Raw genomic sequence first — 25,908 nt, forward strand, 5'->3', positions numbered from 1 at the left:
TGCAGCAAAGGAGAGGTTAATAATGCAAGGTGCCTGCTCTTGCCCCTGGCTGTAGGCTCCTTTGTTTCTGCAGGAGGAGAAGAGCTATGTAAACAGTGTTTCCCCGGGGCTGGGGGGAAGGATTTTCAGCCTGGGTGGAGCAGCTCCCTGCATGAACGAAGTTCTCTGTGCCTCTAAAAGAGAGCAGGGCCACCAGCCTGGTTTGGTCAGACCCTGCTAGGAGGGAGCAGGGTGGCTCGCTTGTGTGCTGCGCTGTGCACGAGTGTGATCCCCTGTCTGCTTCCTTGGGACCAGCTGCAGCCTGTGCTGCTGGGCATGTGTCTGAGTCAGGAGCGCAGGCAGCCAGCTGGGAGCCAAGTGTGAATCGGGAGGGATGGCTCCCAGCTGAACTGAGTGGTGGCAGCTGGATGCTGTGAAGGAGAGCAGAGGTGAGCTGCTGGGGCAGGGGGGGTGTTGGCAGGGGAGGAGGGGCATGGTCCCTGAGGGAGCAGAGCTGGCTGCGTAGGACCCCAGGAACAGAACGGAGAGGGGGCAGTGATACAAACCCTGTACCCCCAAGTCCATGGTCGAGAGCATGGATGGTGCTGTGATTTTCAGCCTCTGGGCTCTTTCTGAAAGTGTGCGTCTCCCCCAGGGGAGGTGGCTAAGCCCTGTCCCGGGGAAGAAGCCTGGAAGAGACTTGGTTGTCCTTCCCCTTCCCTGTCTCAGCTCCGCCTGTGTGTCTGGGCGTCCAGCTCTGTGACAGGGGTGGTCTGCCTTACATTTCCATCTCCAGCATGGCGAAGCCCAGAACTGGGTCAGAAAGCGGTGGCTGCAGTCTGCTACATCCTGCAGGGCATCCTGAACCATGTGTGTAGGCTTGCCAAGTGTGGGCACCCATATCGACTGTAACTTCAGGTCTGTGGCTGCTTGAAAATGGCAGCTTGGCAGGGCTGTCGGCTGTCTGTAGCCATCAGGAGCCATGGCTCTGGTGAAAAAGCTGCAAGACAAGCTGGCTGTGGCCTCCCTCTTGTCGTCTGCCAGCAGGCTGGCTGACAGCACACACCAGCCGTGCCATCTCCCCAGCCTGCTCTCTGGGAATGCAGTGTATTCCTATCCCTCAAAGTCCCTGTGAGCTAGAAAAAAAGAACAGTCTGCACTGTTCACCTTCCCTGCCATCAGAAATGAAGCAGCTTTGGCAGAACGTGCGTGTTTTGCAAAATGCTGGAGCACCCCAAGGGCTTTGCGTGCAAAACGCGAGCGAATCAAATCAAGCTGCTTTTTGCAGAGAGCATGGGTCCCCTTCTGCTGGATCACCAGGGTCTCTGCAGCTCCCCTTGCACAGGGCTGCATCAGCTCTTCCCTGCTGCCTGCCAGGGTTTTTGTCTGGGTGTTTAAAGGCCCTGGCAGAGGGAGTTTGCCTCCCGTGGGGTGGGAGAGGGTTGTGCAAGGGGGACCCACGCTCCCCCTCCAGTGATAGGCACTGCAGGGAGGCTGAAGAGCCCGTCTGAGCTGGGGCCCTCTGGGTGCTGTGCTTCTCTAGCCTGGGTGGCTGAAAGTAGCTCCTGCAGACCATCTTGGCGTGCTCTTGCCGAGCGATGACCTCTTCAGTGCTGTAATTTGGGATTTCCACAGCGACAAGCTGTGCTGCTGTGTGTGCGCTGGTGTAGTTGCCCTCCAGTTGATGGGCGTGGGTATGTCCAGCCCAGGGTCTGGCAACAGCAGATAGAGATTTGCCTCCATTACATGTGAGAGTTGGGATGTGGGAAGAGGAGCGAAGGAGAAAAAGGCTTTGAAGTCAAGGTGTATGCATTAAAAAAACAAACAAACAAAAAGCCCCCCAAAACTGAGCATGTTTCTCTCTGTCCAGCATGCTTGAACTCCCCTGTCCCAGGCTTCTCTTGTACTGTGAACTCTGTTTTACTTCAGGTTGAACCTGTCTAAGATAAAAAATAAACTGGCTAAACTTTGTGCAGAAATCTCTAAGATCCCGATGGGTCTTAACCTATATGAGAAAACAGAGTGAAGTAACCCTATTGCAATGTCCATGTGGTAAAATGGGGGTGAGCAAGCTGACCTGTGATCAGAGGCTGACGAAGGCAGGCGCTGGCTGGGAAGAATGGTGGGTCCTGCCTTCCCTGCTTCCCTGCCCTGCGTTTGCCTCTGCCAAGTAATGACTGGCTCATCTCGGTGGCAGTGTAGGGAGCACAGGCTAAAAGTGAAGTGGCCCACGGGTAGCATGTAACTCTGAGATCAAAGTCCAGAGGGAGGAGGGTGAGCCCTGGCTGTGCTCGTGCTGAAGGCACCGGAGGGTGATGTGCTGCACATCGGGGTGCCTTTTTATTGCATGCCTTTGTGTTTTGTTGCTCAGTCCTTGGAAAAGACTGTGCTGAGGATCAGACGTGGCCCCGTGTCCCTTTCCTGTACCAGGCTGAGCCTTGCCCGAAGGGCTGCAGTTACCCAGGATTGCAATGCTCGTGTTCCCAGGTGCAGTGCGATAATGGCTGTGGGCCTTCTGAGGTCCAGTTATTTGGGCAGAAGCCTTTTTGAGAAGGAAGTATGGGGAAGATTAATATACAACACAAATTCTTTTTGGATGATTATTTCACACTCTGCGATCCCATGGCATATGCCCAAGGCTCAGGCTTTGAGGTGTCCTGCTTGGCTTCTTGATGAAATACCAGCGATGCTTCCTATGAAGTGGGAATAAGTCTCCAGCTGTCTGATTTGGAAGTGCTCTCGTTTGCCATCTTATGCAGCTTCATGTTTCCACTGTGGTCTCACCAGCCAAAGAAGCAGTCCTGTCCTCCTAGCTGGAGGAGCCTCTGCGTCCTTGAAAGGAACGTGAGGGATTCAAACAACACTCAGCAAGCACTGACCTCCCTCGAGCCCTGTGTCAGGCCCTGCACAAGGGCAGGGCAGAGGCGCCCAGGTGAAGTGCGTCTGTCTGAACGGACCACCGGTGTGCCTGGTGCCCGAGCTCCTCAGCGAGGGCGTAAGGGCACCTGTGGGCTCTGTCAAGAGTTGAGAGCTGTGTGTGATGCTGTGTTTAGCAGGGTTTGCTGGCTGCGGTGCTTCCCCGAGAAGGACGGGTCAGTTGTGCTGGTTTGTGCCCGGGTGTGAGCCTGCGCTGAGAGCCCTGCCGCAGGCAGGCTGCGAGGGGCGCGGTGGCAGCGCAGCGGGTGAGCTGCTTGAGCTGGGGTCCAAGTTATCCCAAAGTGAGCAGGCCAGAAGAGCAGCTGGTCCCTTCTGAGGGCAGTGCTGGCACCTCTGTGGGTTGTGTGGCTTGATTTTTAGGCTCTGTTGTCATAGTGGGTGTTTCCAGGTGGCATGTGGCTCTTTGAGTCTGGAGTGCTGGCTTGCTTTCTTAGCCCCGGGGGAAACCCTGTGGGTCCTGCCATGAATTTCTCTAAGGGCTGCCGTGTTTTGGGCTGAGACGGGCAGGGCTGTGGCTGTGCTGAAGCTGGGAGGGTGTGTTGGAGGCAGTGTGGCTGCATGCTTGCTGTGGGCGTTGCACGCGTTCCCTGAGCTGCTGTTGGTGCTTGGAGAGCAGGCTGTGCTAGCCAGGCACCTGCAGCGCCTGTGCCCAGCAAGTGCAGGGAAGCGCGGCTGGTTCCAGGTGCCCTGGGGCAGGGGTAAGTGGGAGCTCCCTGCTGAAGCCGTGAGCTTGTGTGGTAGCTGGGCACAGCTGGGCTCCTGTTTGTGGGTCCCCCTGGGCTGGCAGAGGCTGGGTGGGAGCCGGCTGGGTGCTGAGCATCCCTGCAGCCCTCTGCTGCGCCTCTCCGCGTCCCGGCCGTTGCCATGGTGGCATCGGCCACTGTCCTGGCCGTTGCCGCGGTGGCATCGGCCACTGTCCCTGCATTAGCCACTGTCCCCGTTGAAGTGGCAGCCGGGACAAGGGGCTGGCTGTCAGCACCGACGGGCAGTGCGCGGAGCGTGCGGAGTGCGCGGGTGTCCCTGCGGCCCCGCCGGGTGTCCCTGCGGCCCCGCCGGTGAGGTGGCGGGTGGCTTTCGGTGCCGGGGCCACCTGCGGGTGGGAGGGCTTGGGAGCGGGGCTGGGGGCAGCTCGGAGCGGGGGACGCAGAGGCAGGGCTGTGCCTGGGCCGGGGTGACACGGCTCCTGCCAAACGCCTCCCGGCAGGAGGTTGTGCCCATCTTCCGGCGGGGTCTGTGTCCCTGCAAGGAAGCTGCTTGTGGGGGGGAGGGTTTGGGGGATGTGGCTGCCTGTGTGTGTGTGGGGGGGGGCTCCTGAGGCACCTGGAGGATGCAGACATCCCTTGCCAGGCACCTGCAGTTGGAGCCCCTTCTCCTCCCCTCCCGAGCCGGACGGGGAGCGAGCTTTGCTCCCCGAAAGAAAACTCGGTTCTTCCTTGCTTCCCGTTCCCACGGGGTGTCGATGTGCCTGCATCCGGACTGGGTTAACCGTGGAGGGGATGGAAGCTGCCTGCTTAGCTGCTGCTGCTCTCGCCCTCCTCATCTTGCTTTCTCCCTGTGTTGCCCCGTCTGTAAATGAGGGGTGAGATGAGTCTTGCTCTGTCTACAAAATGCTGTGAAGGCTCGCGATGAAAAATCGGACAGATGGCCCAGGTAGAAGTGACTGCAAAGCTCACTGCTTTCCTTGCATTTTGAATCCATAGGTGACTTTCTGAGAAAAAGCAATTTGTGTATACATCTAGAGAAAATGCAGAGGCTAGAGTGCTCCAGGAGGGAGCAGATGATTCTTAACAGGCTGTCCAGCCTCACCCCTTCACTGAAGGATGAGCAGTAACTTGGTGGTGAAGCCAAAGCTTCCTCTGTAACACCTTGGGGTTGCAGCCAGTGCTGTAGTATTACAGCAGCAACCCAGGAAATGCAGAATATTTACTCTTCTGGCAGCCAGTAATGTGTGTGTGTGTGCTGGAGAAGCAGGCAGAAGGCTGGAGCCAGCCCAGGCCGGCTTGGGGGGTTGTGTTTCTGCTTTTGGTTGTTTCCCTGCCTCCACTCTGGTGTCTTCAAACTGGGTTAACGTTTATGCTCTGCCAGAGGTAGAAGCTCCTGTGTGACAACTGGGCATGAATATACGTAACTTTTCACTGAGGAAGTTTTGAAGACTGAGATTCTAACACTTTGGGTTGGATTAAGGCTCGCAGGAGCATTTTGGACAAGTCGGCTGATGCTCGAGCTCTGAGGGCCCTGGCAGGTGAAGGCAGCTGGTGGGTACGTGAACACCGTGCAGCCTGTGCTGTGCGCTGCGAGTCGATGGTGCAGAAACTAAGAGATGGTGCAGAAACAAGGGGAGTGAGTGGTGTTTAGGGCTGCTGGCAGTGTCGCTTGTTCCATCTTGGTGTGCACTTAAAGGGTGGATTAACAAATTCTTGCAGATCAGCAGAATGGAGGTTACTGGTCTTATGCTTTTTCACGCTGCCCAGGGAAGAGTCCCTGTTCCTGGAAGTATTGAAAAGGCACATAGACGTGGTGCTTAGGGACATGGTTTAGTGGTGGACTTGGCAATGTTAGGTTTATGGTTGGGCTCAATCCGAAGGGTCTTTTCCAACCTAAATGATTCTATGAAATGCGGTCGGGGTGCCAGAAAAAGAGTAAATAAAGAGGGAGTTGCAAATCTGCAAAGCTAGGGTAGCGGAGATCAAATGCTGGGTGAGGCAGCCTGGAAAGGGACAATAGTACTGTAAATACTTCAGGCAGGAACCAGAGTTACTGTAAATGATAGTACGTGAGGCTAGGGATCTCCAGCAGACCCTTGGAAGTGAGCTTGGTTGCTCTCACTGTCAGCTGGCAGCTGAAGTTTATTGAAAGAAATAACAGGAAGGTATAACATGAGGCTCCTATTAATTATCTCGGCTATGGCAGAGCTTTTGTAATAAATTGCAGGATGGCAGAATCAAAGTGATAAATTAGAGGTGGACTGGAATATAAAGGTGACAGGTGAGGCTTCCTGCATAGCAAGACTTGATTTAGAAAGCACTCAACCACTTAGCAGCGGGCTGGAGGGGCAAAAGAGTAGTCTTGGAAAATCTGCTTCTCCTTTCCTGGCTTCCTTGAGATGCTGTTGATATGGTAATTATAGGTAAGCAGGTGATTTCTAAGCAAGAAATGTGATGATGCTACTGAAGCCTGACCAGGGCAAGATGGTTTAACTGAACAAAATTGTTCAATAGCATCCTGATTCTCACTTTTAACGGATCTCCTTGTCTTGCTCTTCCAGCAAAGTGTAATAGAAAAGCAAATTAAGCAGTTGCTCCAGAGAGAGATGGTTTATCTTTGCGGAAGGAAGAAGAGGATTTATTGTGTATGCCAAAGCAAGACTGAGCCACCAGTCTGTGCTCCTACCAGAAAAGCTGGGCGTAGTGTGTTGTAGCGCAGTGTGCGGGTCCATCCCCAGCCTCTGCCTGGAGAGCAATCGGCTGGTGTCAGACCGGCTCAGAGGCTGGTGCTGCTGCTGCAGCACGAGTGACGTGGGGTCCTTCGGAACAGGAGCACTGACACATGGCATGGTGACAGCTGCAGGATCTGTATGGACAGAGCTGTGCCTTTCCGTCAAACTGCCCTTTTTCTCCTAGTGGGCATTAAGGATTTTGCTGTTTGTTCTTAATTTCCTGTCTTGTTTGAGCACAGTATCATCAGAGAGCGGTTCAGTTTCATTTATAGAGGGAAGCTGTTGGACATGCACACAAAGGGATTTGGATGCTTTAGGGCCGTATCAAAGTGTTCCTCAGCACAGCTTTTGCCAAGCTCATGGGTGCTGAAGGGCCACTCTGTGCCTGCATTGGTTGAGCTTTCTGACTTTTCAAGACATGAAGCCCTGCCTTGTGCCTGCAGATACTTTGGCTGTACGGCCCTAGCCCGTATCGTGAGCCAGGCAGTGTTCAGAGGTTAATACTGCTGCCCTAAGGAGAAGAGGTGCTTTTATTTATCCTTAATGTAGCTCATGGCCAAAACACTCACCTGGGAGCAGGATGATCCTGTGCAGACCCTTCTTTTCTGCCTAACCTGACTCAAGGAGTCTCTGTAGTAGCTGTGAGCCCACATCATGAAACAGATCCTTTTCTGTCACCTTGAAGATTGTCCTGATCTTTTTAATTTTTTTCTCCAGAGGCTCCTTATGTGCCGCACATGAGTCATTAGCTAAAAGACTTTGTAACCCAGGGAGCAGAGCCCCCCCAGCCAAGGGTTTTCCTTAGCTCTCAAGCATCCTAGCTGCTAGCCTGCAGATCAAGCTTTTTCTCACTTGCTTTCTGGAGGCAGCATTGCTAGGAGACGTGGAAGTGATCTTGTTACCGAAATCTCGGGATGAAGAACTTATCGACACCAATGTGATGTAGATAAGCAGACACTTTTTTATTAACGGCCGGGTGCGTGAGCGAGTCCTCTCACGATCAACGCACACCAGGTCCCAAACTCAGATTCGATATATAGAACTTATTCATACATATTCATTAAATATTCATGCATAATCATAACGTTTCCCGTAGATCATTAACATACTCTCCTCCTATATCCGATTCTGCGCAGTAAAGCTTAGAAAGGTCTAGAAATGGGTCTGGGGTACCATTTGGGTAGGTGGTATGTGAGTCGGTGGTTGCGATCTCCCCCTGCCGGAATTACCTTTTACTAAAGTTCACGGTTTCTTGGCAGGCACCTACAAGCTGTTCCAGTCGACTCTCCCCAGTTCCCATTCATCTCATATTCTGACGTTTCAATACACCTCTGCGTACAGAAGACTGGTTAAGTACAAAGGAACCTTTCAACCCTAGAGTTATTACCTAAGTTTTAACAATGGTTCCAGCCCCTTCTTCTAGCCTTGGTACAGGACGTACAGAAGAACTCATAACAACTTTTACTGTGCAGCTATAAGTTTCTTATAAGATTTTTTCTTATCCTTCTATATTTTAATTTTATGAAATGATTTTATAAAATCAATTAATCAATCAAATAAAATCAATCAATCTTAACTTATTAACAAATCGATAACATTTCCCCCCTTTGAAAGTGTTGAAAATCATTATTTCAATACTTTCACATTATTCATATATCTTTTGTTTCAACATATTTTGGTAATGGATCATGTCTTGGTGAAATAGTTGGTACTTCTCTCATAATCATACGATTCACTGCAATTCTATTGGTAAACTCTTTCTTGAAACATGCATATACTAGCATGCTCATCAAAAAGACAACTAGTAACAGAAACAAAGTCTTAATTATAGATTGTATCCAAGAGCTCAAATTCCATCCCAGTTTGTTAAAAATTTTCCCAAGCCAATCTTCTGACATATCCTTTTGAATTGTTTCAGTTTCTTTTTCAATTTTTCCCAATAGGTCTAGATCATGTTCCACATCCTGAGTGACATTTGGAATGTGGATACAACAGTGGTCCAATTTATCCTTGAGATACCCACACACTCCATGTTCTTTAAGTAGGAGCATATCTAGTGCCATTCTATTTGTAAAGTCATTCTGGAAGTTGCCTGTAATTGTATATTCAATTCGTTAAACCCTTTTTTGGTAACGTTTGCTAATTTTTCCACTTGACCAGTTAAATGATAGAGCCATACTCTGTTTCTATATGAAGCTGTAGGATTTAAAAGTGATTCCAGTGCCCAGCCAATTTTCAGTCCTGTAGATGGTTCATTCCAAATATCATCATTTATCCCAGATCTCTTTATTGGTTTCAATTCTAAATTCTCTAGAGATCCTTTAAATGGTGATTTCTTCCAAATTGGACACAATGTTGGCATGCCTAAAGTGATTTGTTTCACCTTACCATCTAATGGTAAGTGTGTTGTCCAGGTTCCATCACTTAATGCCCAAACTAAATGTCCTGGACTTCGAATAGTAGATTTTCTACAACTAAACAAAGTTCCTCTTCTGACTGTAAGAGTGCTGGTTAAATTGAGAGTATTCTTAAGACCTCGACAAAAACAACCATATTTCAAAGCAGCGGCCAACGGAGGAATTCTTTGGATTACTAAGTCTGCATTACTACAATCATACACTTTTTCACATTTCCACCATGGCACTATTTTATTTTCCTTCTCTCCCAATGTAGTTGACCTATCATCAACCCAGGGTAATACTGAAAAAACCTTTCCATCCCAGGTAAAACACCAAGAAGTTCTTGCCATATACTGAAAATGGGAAAATATGGACATAGACCATATAGAGTCCCACTGGTCTACTAATTGGGTGCTTTGGCCAGTTTTGTTACACTTCCATTCCATGACACTTTTGCTCACATTGATTTTAAATTGTTCATCATGAGAACACCATCCCACAGTCTTAAATCTCCCTATTTTGGTAAAAACATGATTTAACAATTTTTCACAATCCGCCAGACTACCTGGAGTTTTCCACTGTTTTCTAATGACTTTCACTTGCTCGTACCATTGAGTCACTGGCCTTTGTTCACAATAGTTGGTTTCATTTTTATGTTCCAGGTTAGTCAAATTCATAGTTAAAATTCCCCATGGAATAGATTCACCTACTGCCCTTGGTATTGGCAAACAAGCAGTGATCTGCGTGACATTTTGTAAATTGGCAAATTCTTTAATCAATCCTACCATCAAATTTTCCTCAGCCATTTGTTTGGGAATTTCAATCACTTGTTCTGTTTCTACTTGTCTTTTGTTCCTGTCCACCAAGCTGGCCCATGATCCTACCAACACTACCGACCAAAATAAAATCCAATATAAAAATTAGACATGTTTCAGTGTCAATTTTAAAGTCTCTGGGTCACGATTGACAATCTTCCATGGAGTAGGTGCTTTCTTCACTCGAGTATAATGTATCCAAGCATCTGATTCAGCTATCTTGATAGCCATAAAAGTGGTTAACAGTATCTGGAAAGGTCCTCTCCAGCGCTCCTGCAAAGGTTCGGAGGCCCAGGTCTTCACATAGACATAGTCTCCTGGTTGGAAATAATGCACGGAATTTTCCACGGGTAAAGGTCTATTCCAAATTACTACACTCCAAATCACAGCCAAAGTTTTCCTTAGAAAAAGCAAATAGTTATACACATCTTGTTTTCCTTTTACATGTATGTTTAGATTTGGTTCTGGAGACTCATATGGTTTTCCATATAATAATTCATAAGGACTGACTGAGGTTCCACTCTTTGGCTGTACCCTGATTCATAATAATGCCAATGAAAGTGCCTGAGGCCACTTTAGACTGGTTTCTTGACAAATCTTGCTTATTTGTCGTTTCAAAGTTTGATTCATCCTCTCCACTTTCCCACTAGATTGTGGTCTCCAAGACGCATGCAAATCCCAATTAATACCCAATACTTTGCTAACACTTTGGACTACTTCAGCCACAAAGTGTGGACCTCTGTCAGAGGAAATTCCAATAGGAACTCCAAATCTCGGAATTATTTCTTGTAATAACCACTTCACAACCTCTTTTTGCTTGTGTGGTGCGACAGGGAAGGGCTTCTGGCCATCCTGTAAAAGTATCAACCCTTACCAGGATGTACCGGTACCCATTTTGTCTAGGTAACTCTGAAAAATCTACTTGCCAATAATCTCCAGGTTCTGTACCAGACTTCAGTCTACCCATTTGAACCTTTTTCTTAATCACTGGATTATTTTTCAAACATACTTCACACTTTGCAGTTACCATTTTAGCTATTCCCAACATCTTAACTGATATTACTTGCTTTCGTAAAGATGTTACTAAGGCTTCTGCCCCCCAGTGACATTCTTGATGTCTCGTTTGAATTATCTCTCTCATCACAAGAGGTGGAATTACTACCTGTCCATTAGGAGTTATCCACCATCCAGCTACGTTTTTCTTAGCATTTAATAACCGACCCAATTTGTCATCTTCCTCTGAATATCTCGGTTTTTCCCTAGGAAGGGTTACTGTTTTAGAAGGAATTATTGCCATTTGCAATGCTTGTTTCTTTGCTCCCTTTTTTTTTTTTTTTTTTTTTTTTTTGCGCTGTTCTATCAGCTAAATTATTCCCAGCTATTATTTTTGTATTCCCAATGTGATGTGCCTTACAGTGCATGATTGCTACTTGATCTGGCTTTTGAACTGCTTGCAATCATCGTAAAATTTCTGTTTGATGCTTAATGTTTGATCCTTGAGAGGACAATAACCCCCTCTCTTTCCACAAAGCTCCATGGACATGCACTACCCCAAAGGCATATTTTGAGTCAGTCCAGATATTTACTCTCTTGTCTTTGCTTATCTCTAAGGTTCGAATTAAAGCGATGAGTTCTGCCTTTTGGGCTGATGTGGTACTCGCCGATGCTCCTGCTTCTATAACTGTAGTCTCTGTTGTTACCGCATATCCGGCGTATCGGACTCCTTGTTCCATAAAGCTGCTTCCATCAGTACACAGTTCCCAGTCTGGTCTCTCCAACGGCACATCCTTCAGATCTTCACAACTAGAATAAACATACTTGATGGTAGCCAAGCAATCATGTTCCAGTCGTCCTTCTTCCTGTATGGAACTTAAAAACACTGCAGGATTTACCAGGTTAGTTGTCTTTAGAATCACATCATCCTGTTCAGTCAATACCACCTGGTATTTCATCATTCGGCTGGGGGTCAGCCAACGTCCCCCCTTCTGTTCTAGGACAGTTGTCACCATGTGTGGAACATAGACTGTTATTGTTCTTCCCAAAGTCAATTTCCGAGCTTCTTGTATGAGCATCACTGTTGCGGCCACTGCTCGAAGGCAGTTTGGCCACCCTTTACTCACTGTGTCCAGTTGTTTAGAGAAATATCTGACTGGTCGTTTCCAGCTTCCTATCCTCTGGGTTAACACGCCCAGTGCCAGGTGTTGTCTTTCATGTACAAACAGCTGGAAATCTTTGGTTAGATCCGGCAGTTCCAAGGCAGGTGCAGACATTAAGGCACATTTCAACTCTACAAAAGCCTTTTGCTGTTGTGGGCCCCAGACAAAGGGAGAGTTCTTTTGGGCCTCGTACAGCGGTTTAGCTATTAGCCCATAGTTCATGATCCAAAGGCGACACCACCCAGTCATTCCCCAAAATGCTCTGAGTTCATGAATATTTCTCGGCTCAGGTATACCACAAATAGCTTCTGTGCGATTTTTTCCTAATTGTCGTTGTCCTTTTGAAATCTCAAAGCCCAGATATATCACAGTCTGGCAGGCTATCTGGGCTTTCTTCCTGGATACCTTATACCCATTTAGTCCCAGGAAATTCAAGAGGTCAATAGTCACCTGTATACAAGTAAATCTTTCTTCTGTAGCAATCAATATGTCATCCACATATTGTAATAGTAAATGCCCAGGTCTTGGTTTGTCCTGTTTCCAGATTTCAAATTCCTTTGCTAAATGATTTCCAAAAATAGTTGGACTGTTTTTAAATCCTTGGGGTAATCTAGTCCATGTCAGCTGCATCTTTCGCCCGGTTTGAGGATTTTCCCATTCAAAAGCAAACAGTTTTCTGGTTTCCTTTTCCAAAAGTATACAAAAGAAAGCATCTTTTAAATCAAGCACTGTAAACCACTGATAATTCTCCCTCAATGCTGTTAATAGTGTATAAGGGTTTGCTACTACAGGATAAATATCCTTAACCATTTGATTTACTGCTCTCAAGTCTTGCACCAGCCTATATTCACCCGAAGGTTTTCTGACTGGTAAATTAGGAGTATTATACTCAGATTCACATTCTTCCAAAATTTTATACTCCAAAAATTTATCACTCCATTTCTTCAATTCCTGTCTCACTTCCGGTTTGATTGGATATTGTTTAATTCTCACTGTTCCTGCACCTTCCTTCAAATCTATTTTAACAGGTTCTGCTAGTTTCAATTTACCAGGAGTATTTGTTTCCCATACAGTAGGGATCACTGCCAAATCCACCTCCGGTGGAATTTCTTGTTCCTTTACCTTTTCTTGTATCATCAGGATTTCTCCCGTTTTTGACTCAGGTATTTTCAAGAAAAGTTCTCCTTCGTCAAAAACAATCTGTGCATTTAATTTGGATAGCAAATCTCTTCCTAAGAAGGGTATCGGACATTCTGGTACATACAAAAATTCATGTGTAATTGTCTTATTTCCAAATTTCAAATCCAGGGGTTGCAGGAATGGCCTGTTTTTGTTCCAATTTTTCCTTTACAGGTATTTAATAGAAAAATGTCGCTCCTGTATCCACTCCCAACCTCACAACTTAAACAACATTTTTTTCCACTTTCTTATTATCAGAAGTTATAGCCATTACCAAATTATCTCTAATAGTTAGCTTACATTCATCCTGCCAATCCTTTCTTTGTCTTAAGTCAAAAAACAAATCCACACCTGGCATTTTATTCCATTTCCCTTCTCTTTTACAATACAGCATTAACTGCAAAATAGTGTTATAATTCAGTGTCCCATTCGTGGGCCACTTTTCCTGATCATCCAATATATACAAAGGCCACCAATTATTACAATACTCAAATTATTACAATACTCAATCATCTGGCTCTTTTGCAGATCATCCTGTAAATTTCCCCAACGTGCCAATAAACATCCCAACAAAGAATTTTTCGGGATTTTGTCATTTACAGCAAGATTACCCATGCTTTTACTTTTAAACAACCGAGTTAACTTAGTTGCCATGGCGTAATTACTCACAATACAATACACAATTATTCAACTCTGTCACTCCGATCCGCGGATCCACACTCCACACTCGCTTTCGTGCTCAATTATACGTCTCACACTTACAGCCACACTCACACTTTCCCACAGTTACTTTAAACAAACATACAACACAATATTATACCTCTTAATTTTCTTCTTAATACACAAACTCACAAAACAACAAAAAACCCCAAAAACTTCTTCTAACTTCTTGTTAGAGGCACTACCTTAGAGAACACTATAGCATATAGTTTCTCTTGTCTACACTTTTGTCCAACCCTGCAATAGCTTTCGTTATGTCTTACGGGCAGACTCCTAGTCCTACCCTGCGCAGCTCTTTCACCGCGTCTGACAGGCAGACTTACTCAGTGGCACTCCAACCCACTGGTGGGACTCCATCCCACTCTTTCCCATACACTTATTATAGTGGGACTCCTGCCCACTTCCTCTAGTGCACTTACTTACTACAATTAAAAAAAGAAGTGTCTTACCCAAAAATCCAGGGAACGTCGTGAAGAGCCTTACGGATCGGGGATCGATGGGTATCCCCGAGAAATCCTCGGTGCCGGCTGGAACCGATCAGGTCCCCGACTCCTCCGGTCTCCTTCAGGGAGGTCCCATCTGGGTCGCCAAAACTGTTACCGAAATCTCGGAATGAAGAACTTATCGACACCAATGTGATGTAGATAAGCAGACACTTCTTTATTGACGGCCGGGTGCGTGAGCGAGTCCTCTCACGATCAACGCACACCAGGTCCCAAAATCAGATTCCATATAGAGAACTTATTCATACATATTCATTAAATATTCATGCATAATCCTAACATTTCCCGTAGATCATTAACATACTCTCCTCCTATATCCGATTCTGCGCAGTAAAGCTTAGAAAGGTCTAGAAATGGGTCTGGGGTACGATTTGGGTCGGTGGTATATGAGTCGGTGGTCGCGATCTCCCCCTGCCGGAATTACCTTTTACTAAAGTTCACGGTTTCTTGGCAGGCACCTACAAGCTGTTCCAGTCGACTCTCCCCAGTTCCCATTCATCTCATATTCTGACGTTTCAATACACCTCTGCGTACAGAAGACTGGTTAAATACAAAGGAACCTTTCAACCCTAGAGTTATTACCTAAGTTTTAACAATGGTTCCAGCCCCTTCTTCTAGCCTTGGTACAGGACGTACAGAAGATCTCATAACAACTTTTACTGTGCAGCTATAAGTTTCTTATAAGATTTTTTTTCTTACCCTTCTATATTTTAATTTTATGAAATGATTTTATAAAAAATTAATCAATCAAATAAAATCAATCAATCTTAACTTATTAACAAATCGATAAAAATCTTGTCTGGGCTGACGAGCAGGGCTGAGGAATGGATTTGGCCCTCTCCATCTCCCTGGGAGGGCGGAAAGGTTTGGGCTGGAAAACCAGAGGAGTTCAATGGCAGGGACGCAGCTGAGTGTGGGAGCAGGGTGGTTGGGTTTGAGAGCAGGCTGAGATGCCAGCATTGGATGCTGAGGTGCTTGCAGGCTTTGCACAGGTTCCATGTGGCTTCTGCCATGCAGCTCCATGAAGGCACTTTGCAGCTAGCGGTTTCCCTTGCTAAGCACCTGCGGCTGCTTTGTCAAGTCCTCTTGTTATCAATTTGTTAATAAGTTAAGATTGATTGACTTTATTTGATTGATTAATTGATTTTATAAAATCATTTTATAAAATTGAAAAATAGAAGGATAAGAAATATTTTTAATGAAACTTATAGCTGCACAGTAAAAGTTGTTATGAGATCTTCTGTACGTCCTGTACCAAGGCTAGAAGAAGGGGCTGGAACCATTGTTAAAACTTAGGTAATAACTCTAGGGTTGAAAGGTTCCTTTGTATTTAACCAGTCTTCTGTACGCAGAGGTGTATTGAAATGTCAGAATATGAGATGAATGGGAACTGGGGAGAGTCGACTGGAACAGCTTGTAGGTGCCTGCCAAGAAACCGTGAACTTTAGTAAAAGGTAATTCCGGCAGGGGGAGATCGCGACCACCGACTCACATACCACCTACCCAAATGGTACCCCAGACCCATTTCTAGACCTTTCTAAGCTTTACTGCGCAGAATCGGATATAGGAGGAGAGTATGTTAATGATCTACGGGAAATGTTATGATTATGCATGAATATTTAATGAATATGTATGAATAAGTTCTCTATATGGAATCTGATTTTGGGACCTGGTGTGCGTTGATCGTGAGAGGACTCGCTCACGCACCCGGCCGTCAATAAAGAAGTGTCTGCTTATCTACATCACATTGGTGTCGATAAGTTCTTCATTCCGGGATTTCGGTAACACTCTGAGTGTGAAGCCTGGCTCCAGCTGTGCTGCTTGCCTGCAGCAGGCAGGAGTCACTTCTGTGCCGAGCCGGGGAGGCTCTGGCATTGCTTCTGAGGTGGGGGAGCGGTGGGCAGGAGCACGTGGTGGCAGCCCTGTGAGTGCATCTGAGGCCAAGCATGAGAGCCCTGATGGGTCTCACCTTGACGTCTGTCTTGGAGTTCTGCCTTCTGAGGCAGGAAGCATCACCCAGCGTCCGGTTCCCTTTCTTTAGAGCGCGTCTGTCTTGGAGCCTGGAGCGCACCGGGGTGTCATATCTGAGCTCTGCAGGTCCTGCTCAGGTTTGTGTCTGGACAACATGTGGGACACGTGTTGCAGTGAGCTGCCACAAGCTAGCTGGCTGGAGAGCCAGCTTTTATCTTCCCTGACCGGACTGTAAAGCTCCAGATAATGTATGCTGGTTTTCCAGCGGAGGGTTCCTGGTTCCCTGCCGAGCAGATGTGCTGATTTGGTTTGCTTGTGGCCGTGAGTCTCATGGGAAGCGTTTGTTTATGCCGTATGCTGCGCTGAAAATGCGTGAAGCTCCCTGGCAGCCGAGATGGCCTTGTAAGTTGGATGTCCTCGGCTGGCGTGTGTGTAGATGTGTGCACGGTTAATTGGAACAAGCTCATTAGGTGGCTGCTCACCAGGTGCAACAACAGAGGACACCCCAAAGGCATTGTTGGAGCTGTGGCAACACGGTGATTTGCCTGTTCTCTTTTGCGTTGATGTGCTTGGGGTCCTCCCCAGGCAAGCAAAATAGGAATTAAGTTCTTGCTTTGTAAGTCAGCGTGGAGGTTTTTCTGTACTCCTTAAAGAAATGAGTAGCTTGTCTGCAGTGTCTGGATGAATTTACCTGAAGCTGGGATCTGTGAGTTTTTGCTTAATTTCGGGATGTCAAAAAGTGTTAGGGTAGTGCCGGGTCTTTCAAGTCCCATAAAATAAGAAGTGGGCAAATCCATCCGTCCCTTGGTCCAGTTAGCCAGGAAGGGAGGGGAAATGATTTCTAGTCCAAAGTAGTGCTTAGTAAGTGCTGTACAGACCTCTCTTTGATTTTTGTCGGTGCTTGAGACCCGCTTTCTGGGGGTGTTTTCTCCTCTTTCCCTTTCTTGCACCCGCACTTTTTGAGATGCAGATGGAGAGGTCGTCAGCAGGCTGGTGGTAGAAAAAGAACGGCCCATGGACCTGTTGACCCATGCAGCCTGCAGGATGAGGATGCTGGAGAAGAGCTGCCATGAGGATAGCCTATAAGTGGCCCTGCTTTCACATACGTTGCGTTTCTATTTGAGCTAATTGCTCATGCAGCTTGAATGGTTTCATGCTTTTCTTTCTGCTGTTACAGCTTCAAACGCCTGTAGGGAGCCTTGAGTTTGGGTGTTAATAAGTGAAAAAAGGGGCCCTCGTTCTCCATGGAGAAAGGTTCTTGGTCACTGTGGCAATTTCATGCCTGGAGGGAGTCCTATTTGCTGGATCATTTTTGCAACTTAACCAAATTAGCTTTGAGAAACCATAGTTGATAATCAGAGTACTGAGCTCTGTGCTCCATTAGTTAAAACCATCACCAACCTCCTTGCACAAAGGGTGGGCATTTGGTTTGCAAAGTAGGAGAGCCGTCTGATTTTCATGCTCGGGGCAGCAGCGATCCCCGGCTTTAAGGTTGTTCCTAATAATCTGAGCGCTTAGTAGGGTCAGGCGCAGAGTCGCATTGGGTCAGCTGCTTTTGCAAAATGAAGCAGTGAAGTGACATTTCCCTTTTGTTCCCACCGAAAAACTTTTGAAGAGTAATAAAGGACAGTTTGGGTATTAATCGAGATTTGGATAAAAATTCCAGTAAATAGTTCCAAAACAGGTGGAAGTTGGGGGGAGAAGGTGAGAAATGCCAGCAGGCTCTGATGTGTGCGTGTGGCTTGTGAAAGGCTGTTTTGGCTCAGGGAATGTTTGTTGTGGGGTTTTACTTCTATCAATCTTCACTCTTCTGCTTCAACATGGTCTAATGATGAGACAGGGTGGGGAGGCCGCCTGCTCTCCAGTTATGAAGGATGCTACAGCCTGGAGACACAGCTGTCTCCTTTGGGTCTGCCATGAAGGGGATTCTGGATTTTCAAAGTCCTGTTGTTGTTCCTTGCAGGTCAACTGAGGCATGGCCACTGGAAAGCCCTGCTCGTTCACAGGGTCCTCCAGGATGGCTGGTGGATTCCCGAGGCAAGTGGTAGTGCCTCGTAATCTGAAGCTAGCCAGAGGGACAGAGAAGCCTGCAACTGTAAGTACCTGCTGCGGCCAGGTAGGAGCTGTGTAAGGCTGGAAACTGCCCCCGCGTCCTTCCTCTACCTGCCCCTCCTGTTGTCTGGCCGCACTGTGAAGCTGGACACCACCTCCCCGTCTCTCTGCTGCCATGCTTCTGTCGGAGGTGGTGACCATGGTGCAGTAGGGGATGGACTGTGTGCTGCTTCAGGGCAAGCCCAGAGTCTGTCTGGATGTGCCACCGGAGCCAATTTAAATGGACGTACCGGGCATTGCACCGGAATAGCTGAAGCGTGAGCGTGTGCTTCGTTCTGTCCCCGTTGTGTGGGCAGCAATGTTTTGTCACGTCGGGATGCTTGCCAGCGCTGCTCTGACCATACCTGCCCTCCAGGCAGCTGGGCATGTGGTGGGCTGCTCGAACTCTGCCCAAAGGCTTTGAGAGGCATGGCTGGTCCCAGATGGAACAGGTTCCAGAACAGTTGTTCTGTCCTGTATCCCGTGTGGAGCACAGACCCAGCGCTGCAGGCAGCAGCGGAGTCAGGGCAATTCCTCCTTCCCATCCTCAGACGTCCTTTGCTGACCAGAGCTCACCTGACTGAAGGCGACCTGGCGCTGAGGCTCTGTCGAGGAGATCTCTCTGCATACTTCTGTGGAGGGGTCTCGGAGGCCAGAACAGAGAAAACAAGTGCTAATTCAAAAGAGATAACTAAAACTTGGAGCCATTCCTCTCCACCTCGGTCTTGGCACAACACTGCTTCTCTGCTTTCCTCTGACTCACCCAGCAGTGACGTCTCCACGCGTGTGGTGGTTGTAAGCGTTGTGCAAGGATGGAGTTAGGGGGTTGCTGGTAACTCCTCCCGACCTTCTTCAAAGGTCACTGGCTCAATCCAGCAAATCTGAAGAGGAAACAAATGCCCGAAGAGCCAAATCCCCCAACATGTCACATCAAATCACAAAGGAGAAGCTAATGGGACAGAGCCACTTGGTTGGAGCATGTGTATTCCGCTCTCTATCATTACTTTACTGATGTTAAATATTTCAGCGGGTAATTATGGGGCTTCCAGGACTATCCTAGTGGCTGTGATCACAAATTATTCATCAGTGGCTCTTGAACAAGAAAAGCCTTTCTGAATGAAGGCAGTTCTGTAGCTCTTGCTGGTGTTTTGCATTTCAGCTGACTCCCTCTGCCTTCCTGAAGGAGACGTCTCTTACCACCAGGCAGAGGCTGGCCAGCACTCGGGAGATGCGGCGACCCCAGATTATCCAGATTCTAGACATGAGCGAAGCGTCCCATCATAAGGTAGCCTTTTCTTGCCCTTTTCCTTGCTGTTTGACGTGACATTTGAAGTGGGCCTATGCTTGTGACAGGCTTGCCTCCAGCTTATCTAAATACTTTGGTGACTAAGTCCTGTTGTCGTTTCAAACTGCTGCTGGTGGTGGTGGAGTTCCTTCTGCTGGGGGAAAGGTGAAACGTTTTCCCCCAGTGAGCTGTTGAAGTCCTGGCCTGCACTAAGCCCATATAAAGCACCTCTGCTGAAGTTGGTGGCTTTTGCTGGAGACGAGCTTCTGTGGCTAAAGCATGATACTGGAGGAAGGCTGGGGCGGGACACAAGGATGCAAGCTTGCAATTTCCCACCCTCCTGCTGAAATAGGCAGCCCTTGGTTTGGTGTAGTCTCTGTCAAACGCTTGGGGTCATCGGATGCCCTCAGTGGTGGCTGCGTTGGCCTTTGGGGGCTGAGGGCCTACGGTAACTACTCAAGGTGTAGCTCAAGCAATTGCATGAATGCTTTGGGTTGGAACGACGAGTGGGACCCTTACGGGGTGTTAGATTTTGCAGGCTGCCAGGTACACAGGGGAATGGCGCTGGGCAGAGGGGAGCGGGTGTGCTTTATCTGGATCAGTGTTTGTTTACACGTATGTTGAAAGCTGCTCTTCTTACACATCTGCTTAGTGTAACGCACGTTCCAAAGGGGTAGATGACTGAGGTAGGCTGTTGAGTGGAAAAGTGCCAGCAAGAGACCTGTAACAAATTGGTTGGGGATTGCCCTAGACAGCGTGTGAGGTTGGGAACGCCTCGGACGAGCACGCACAGAACTGGCCGGGTGCTGTGGCCGCTGGCTTCAGCATGACCCTGACTGCTGTGCAGAAGCAGGAGATGTGCCTGTGTCTTGTGAGTGCGAAGAGTTCAGCTGGAAGGGGGGAGACAAAGCAGGGAGGGATTTTCTCCAAGTAATGCCTCTGCGCTGTAAGCGTTTGCTGTTTCTGTGTGTCGTCAGGCACGCTTCTGTGGTGGTACTAACTGACATGGCAATAATGGACTGCAATGAAGCATCCGTTGAAAGCTCATGGGAAAAGGAGATGCCAAGTCCAGCCTTACTCAAGTTGAGCAGTAGTGCTGGGGAAGGAGCTGAACCTTATCACCTCATCTGTTGCTTTCTTAACGGCGGTGTTCCTTTTTGGCCTGTCTTCTCTTCCTCATGGTTTCTAGGCTGTGTATCAAAAAAGAGATTTGAGGATGGGTTGGACTTGGTCACTGTCTCAGGGTAAAGATAATCCCCAGACTGTTTCCCATGGAGTCTCCTGTAAATTCTTGCTTTCACTTGCTGCACGAGTGCTTACGGCTCTCGCAGTAAGTGCTCTGGAGCTGTGTGACTGTTAGCCCAGCGCTCTGCCGGAGGTAAGCGCTGCCTTGCCTGTTGGAGAAGGAGACCTGGAGAAACGGCCAGCAAAAGAGCTGCTCGCTTGAGCCTGCTCGGTGTGGCCCAGAAACTTTTGATCTGCTCAGAGCACAGGTGGGTGAGCTGCCGTTCCCCTGGCGTGAGCTGGGCAGGCGTACTCACCGGGAGACTGTACTTCACTGGGGACCGATGTAGTATTCTCTGATTGATGAATCTTTCTCCCAGCGGCTGAAACTCTGTTTTGCATCTGCAGTTCTCGGCACCTTCCCCGAAACAGCACTCGTTCCAGCCTTTCCCGTCAGAGGTGGTATTCCAGAGCTACGTCCCCTACGAGGTCTATGAAGTGCCACTGATTCTGAGGAACGAGGACAAGGTAGGTGCTGGGATGTGGAAGTTTAACCCTGTGCTGGAACTGGAGAGCAGTGTTGTCCGCGCGGTGCACAGCACAGCCAGTCGCCTGCTGCAGCACAGCGCATCCGGAGTAAAAGGTCTCGTCACCTTTATTTTGCGAGATGGTGGAAATCTTGCCATGCTGAGGTTTCTTGCCCTGGTTTTGGCTGTGTGTTGGTAGTACCTCGCTGAAAGGAGCTTTTCTAGTCAGCACCTTTCCCCGTGGAAGCCCTGCACGGCTGGGAATGTTGGGGGCTGTACAGTTCTTCCCTGCCCTCGTGCTTTCCCTCGAGTGTGCACCGCGTCCTGGTGGCTCCGTGGTTAATCTCAGTTTCCACAGGGCACCTCTGCCTCTGGGTGAGCTGCACAGAGAGCTGAACGGGCTGTCAGAGCTCGGGGTGGGGTCTTCTCCACTTTATGCTGGAGTAAGTTATAATTAGTGGTAACAGCGCTTCAGGAAAGGCGTTTTGAAACAGCAGTGGAAACAGACTGATGTAGCAGAAGCAGTGGGAGGCCTTTAGGTGCCGCTTCAGGCTCCTGCTAAGCTTAATTGGGTTCTGCTCAGGTTTTTCTGAGGCAACGTGATGCTCTGTTTTCCCTTTGGAGAGCCACAGCACGTTCAGAGTCAAGTGCCCTCGGAGGTCTCCACCTTTGCTTGAAAAACCTGATCATTTTGAGATTTCCCAAGAAAGTTGCAAATGGAAAAGTTGGAAAATGTCAGCAGTTTTGTTCCACTGTAAAGAGGGAAGTTGAGACCTTTTGAATTTCAGTTGGGGAAATATTTGCTGGAATGAGGCATGTGCCAAGAGCAAGCTGGTGGGAAAAGGCAGAGGGAGGAAAGGAGCTGAGCTCGGTGTTCTCTCCCTGCGCGCTTTCCTACACGCAAGGGTTTCTCTTGATCTGTAGCAGTAAGTGCACTGGCAGCAGAGAAAGGTCAGGAAGAGAGGTGTAATTAAGGGTACTCTTCTGTAATGAAGAATAAGAGGTATGCGTGAGGGGAGGGTGGGATGGGAAGATGGAAGTGTGCGCAAGAGCCGGTGAATTCCCCCCAGATTTCCAGATTTACCTGCTGGGGGGGACAAACAGGTGGACAACAAAAAAAAGCTGCCAAGGTGTATTGCGGGTGGAAGGACAGCGGGAGAAGTCCAAGAATCTCCTGAGAGAACAGGTTTTGACAGGGATGTGGGCGAAAAGGGAAGACCCTTTGGCTAGGAAGGATGCGTGTGTGGTCCCTCAGTTATTCCTGGAGAGTACTGCACCATTCCTGGTCTGGCATTTAACTTGGGAACGTGGATAAGATGTGGCATGGGTGCCTGCACCCAGGGAATGCCACTGGTGTGGTCTGCACTGGGTTTTGGGCACCCCTTGCTGTAGGTATCTTCTTCCCCAATTAAAATGTGCCTCAGTTTCTCTCTTCCTACTCTCTGCTTCGTTCCCACTGAGTCTTTTGGCTTCAGCTGCTCCATTATCCATGCAGCACTTCAAAATGGTTATCTTTGCCAAGTACCAGCCAACAGGCAAACAGTTGATTTGCTCTGTTCATGCTTCCTCGGGTGGAAAAGAACATCTGCATAACATTTCTGCCCTTCCCAGTAAGGAATAATAAACTTGTCCAGCTGCGCCTTGGGATTTACGTGCCCTGTAAAGGGGGAGGCAATGTGTGAATGTGGGTTTTTTTCCAAACCGAACTAGTTTTGAAGCCGGTAAGACCTCAACCATTGGAGAGCGTGGGTGTAAAAGTAAGATCAGCTCTAAGGAAAATCCTTGGTATGTTCTAAATACAGAAAGGTAGAGATGATAATCCTGAGAGAGTGTTCTATTCTAATTTTGTTGGCTTTTGGCGATGTCCTGGAGAAGAGCAGAGCAGTGTTGTGCTCTGTCTCAGAGTTTTCGCGCTGGTTTCCCAGATTCTTCTGAATCTTATACTGCACGGCAGCCTGAAGTTGTTTGCCCCCTAAAAATCCAGCTGACAGCAAAATATATTCCAAATAGAGGCTCTGTAATCGTGCAACTACAGAAGTGCTTCGCTATATACTTACTGCTCTTACCTGTGTTGTACAATTGCTTTTCTGTCTTCAGGCTGTTCCTCAGCACCCTCAGGTGTTCCGGGTGGCTTTTGCTGAAGGTCTTAGCCACACGTGCTCCTCTCCTAAGGGACTTGGTGACCAAACTGCTTGTGTGCACTGTGAAACTGGCTCCTGGAACCCGCTGCCCCAGGACCCTGCTGGGTTCCAAGGGCGTTTGGAGAGTTCAGGACTGCCTTGGCCACGGGTTACCAGGCTCGGGTGGGTGGTGCAGAACGAGCCTCCATTTTTTCCAAGCCTCCTGTGGGTTTGTTGTTTGTCAGTGAAGCTGCCCGTCAGTCCAAATCACCTGCTTTAGACTTTGAGATTTGGTGCTCAGGCGTCGCTCTCAATGTGCTTGAGAAATGCCTGTGTGCTGTCTGTGTGCTGGTGGTGTCCCAGAGGGCAGAACCGTGCAGCAGGGTGCCTGCAGGGACTGCTGGGGGTGGGCAGGGGTCCCCAGGGATCTGGCTTGCCTGCGCTGGCAGCTGCCTGGCTACGGTCACAGGCAGCAGGAGCCTCCAGAGAGCAGAGGTTGGCTTTTAAAACCGAGACTCCAGCGCCAGTCAGTGCCGGTCATGTATCTCGAGGCAGAAGATGCCTTTGGAGCCCATAGTTGATAGGCACAGCCTGGGGGGTCGCCTGGCTTTCCATCACTTTGTCAAGTTGCTGGCTCTCATCCTCTGCATCAGCCTTTCCTTGTAGCGTATTGTGCTTCTCCCTTGCTTCTTTACAGCTCCCTGTGAATTTTCCTAGCCATCCTCAGTTTGTGGGGTTGTCTCTTTGTCTTCCCATGGTCCTCCTTTTGCTCTTCAGGCCTGCTTTTATTCCCAGTGAGGCCACAGTATGTGTGGTCTCCTCCTCTTGCTGGTCTGCCCGCATGACTGTAGCACCGCAGCTAGACTGCCCCGCTCAAACCCAGCACGTTAAAGTGCATTTCTTCCTTCCCCCAGGATTAACACGTACTGTTTGGCCTTCAGATAACACAGTCCCCTTCTAGGGGCATGACTGCGTGGATGTGTACGGGCAGAAGCCGGCAGGTTCTTTGGGCTTGTTGAATACACGGGTGGCTTGATTCAGATATTATATCTCGGTGCTGCTGGTGTCTTCCCTGCTTGGCCCTTCCTTCATTGCCCTGCTGCCTCTGGCCGTGAGCTGTTTTGCCCAGGCAGAAGGGATTAATGTTGACTCTTGTGTATTATGTGCACGTACCTCCAGAGCTAAAAGTGCTTTGGAAAGGTGGTTAAGGAAGGCTGTCGGCAGGTCTCTTCTCCTGTTTCCACGAGCTGCAAAATCATACTTTCTTACCTTTTCTGCAGGTTCCTCAGCTGCTGAAGGTCACCTTGGAGAGGTCACCTTATTTCAAGTTGATCAGCCACCATGCCGTGTGCCGCAAAGTACCGCCTGGCATGCTTGTGACTTTCCACATCGTTTTCACCCCCAATGAGAACAAGGTGAGACTGGAGGTCCCAAGAGACAGGTGCCTTCAGCGGGAGGCGAAGCTGCGGGGCTGGGTTCAGAACGGGGCGTCTGCTGTGGGTTTTGCGGCACTGCTAATATCTGTCCGTTGCTGTATGGTTATGGGTTTGTTCTGATAATTATAAATAACAAAAGCCTATTTAAAATTGACCTGTTGTTTGGAGGACACGAAGTTGAGCCTGATCAGAGTGAGGACCACCACCTTTGAAAACTGGAGTCACTGGAATGTGTATCACGTTGGACACAGCAGTGAGACAGCGGAACGTTCTGTCTGAAGCCGGCACTTCCCTTGCGCACTGGTTATAACCCGTGCCGTGCTGCAAGGTTTGCTCTAGGCTGTGGTCAGGCAGCCTGGCTGGCAGCACCATGCGATGCCACCGCAGCAGGGACTGACGGGCTGTGCGTTCCCTCCCTGTGCTTTCCTGGGCATTTGCAGGGGAAGGTGCACGTGTGACAGTAGGAAAATGGCCAGGAGGAGTGTTGATGTTTAGCCATCCCACCTCTCTACTCAGTGTTAGGGGCTTAATTATGACGGAAAAGACTAGAGGAGTGAATAGATGCAGAGAGCTTTCCTCTTTCCCATCTGGCAACCAGTTCCCTTCCTCACCCTGGGCTGGAGCGAAGGTGATGCTTTTTCATAGCCTCTGTGTTCCAGCCTTGCCGCTGTGCTGCCCCTGAGGATACTTGCCTGCCTGTGCTCCAGCTGTGATTCTAGGGGAGAAGATGCGCTGTGCTCGTGGCGGGGAGCCAGCCTGGCAGAGCCGCACTGAGCTCTAGATGTCTTTAATCAGCAGGGGGTCGGTGTGCTGCAGATGACAGAGACATCTGGAGCACACCCAGGCATTGAAGGGGCAGGTAGAATCTGCAGGCAGACACTTACCCCGGAGCCTTTGGGCAGTCACGCTGGTGTGGCTGTGCCTGCGTGCATGTGGCTGTGGCTGCTGTGTCAGCTGGCACCTATTCCCTGCCCCGTGTGCCATGCTTTTGCTCGGAGGTTGGAGCATCGGTGCTGTGGCTCTGGCAAGCCTTGCACTGTGCCGTGATGTGAAGGGGTGACAGTGTCGTCTGGAGGCTTGTTAATGCAGAAGGGTTTAGCACATGGCATGGAAGGGAGGAAGCATCGCAG

General features: G+C 48.7%; 1 pseudogene across 1 annotated transcript in view; it reads left to right on the forward strand.

Annotated features, from left to right (window-relative positions):
* Positions 1-16,489: 16,489 nt before the first annotated feature.
* LOC308057670 (hydrocephalus-inducing protein homolog) overlaps positions 16,490-25,908 on the forward strand; it is a 105,322-nt pseudogene continuing 95,903 nt past the window's right edge. Inside the window, exons 1-4 of the transcript in view lie at positions 16,490-16,497; positions 19,309-19,471; positions 21,104-21,223; positions 24,623-24,757. The product of the transcript in view is annotated as a hydrocephalus-inducing protein homolog (transcript). The remainder of the gene's footprint in view (positions 16,498-19,308; positions 19,472-21,103; positions 21,224-24,622; positions 24,758-25,908) is intronic.

Source organism: Falco punctatus (genome assembly GCF_963210335.1).
Source record: "Falco punctatus genome assembly, contig: scaffold_56, whole genome shotgun sequence".
In the NCBI taxonomy this organism is placed as follows: Eukaryota; Metazoa; Chordata; class Aves; order Falconiformes; family Falconidae; genus Falco; species Falco punctatus.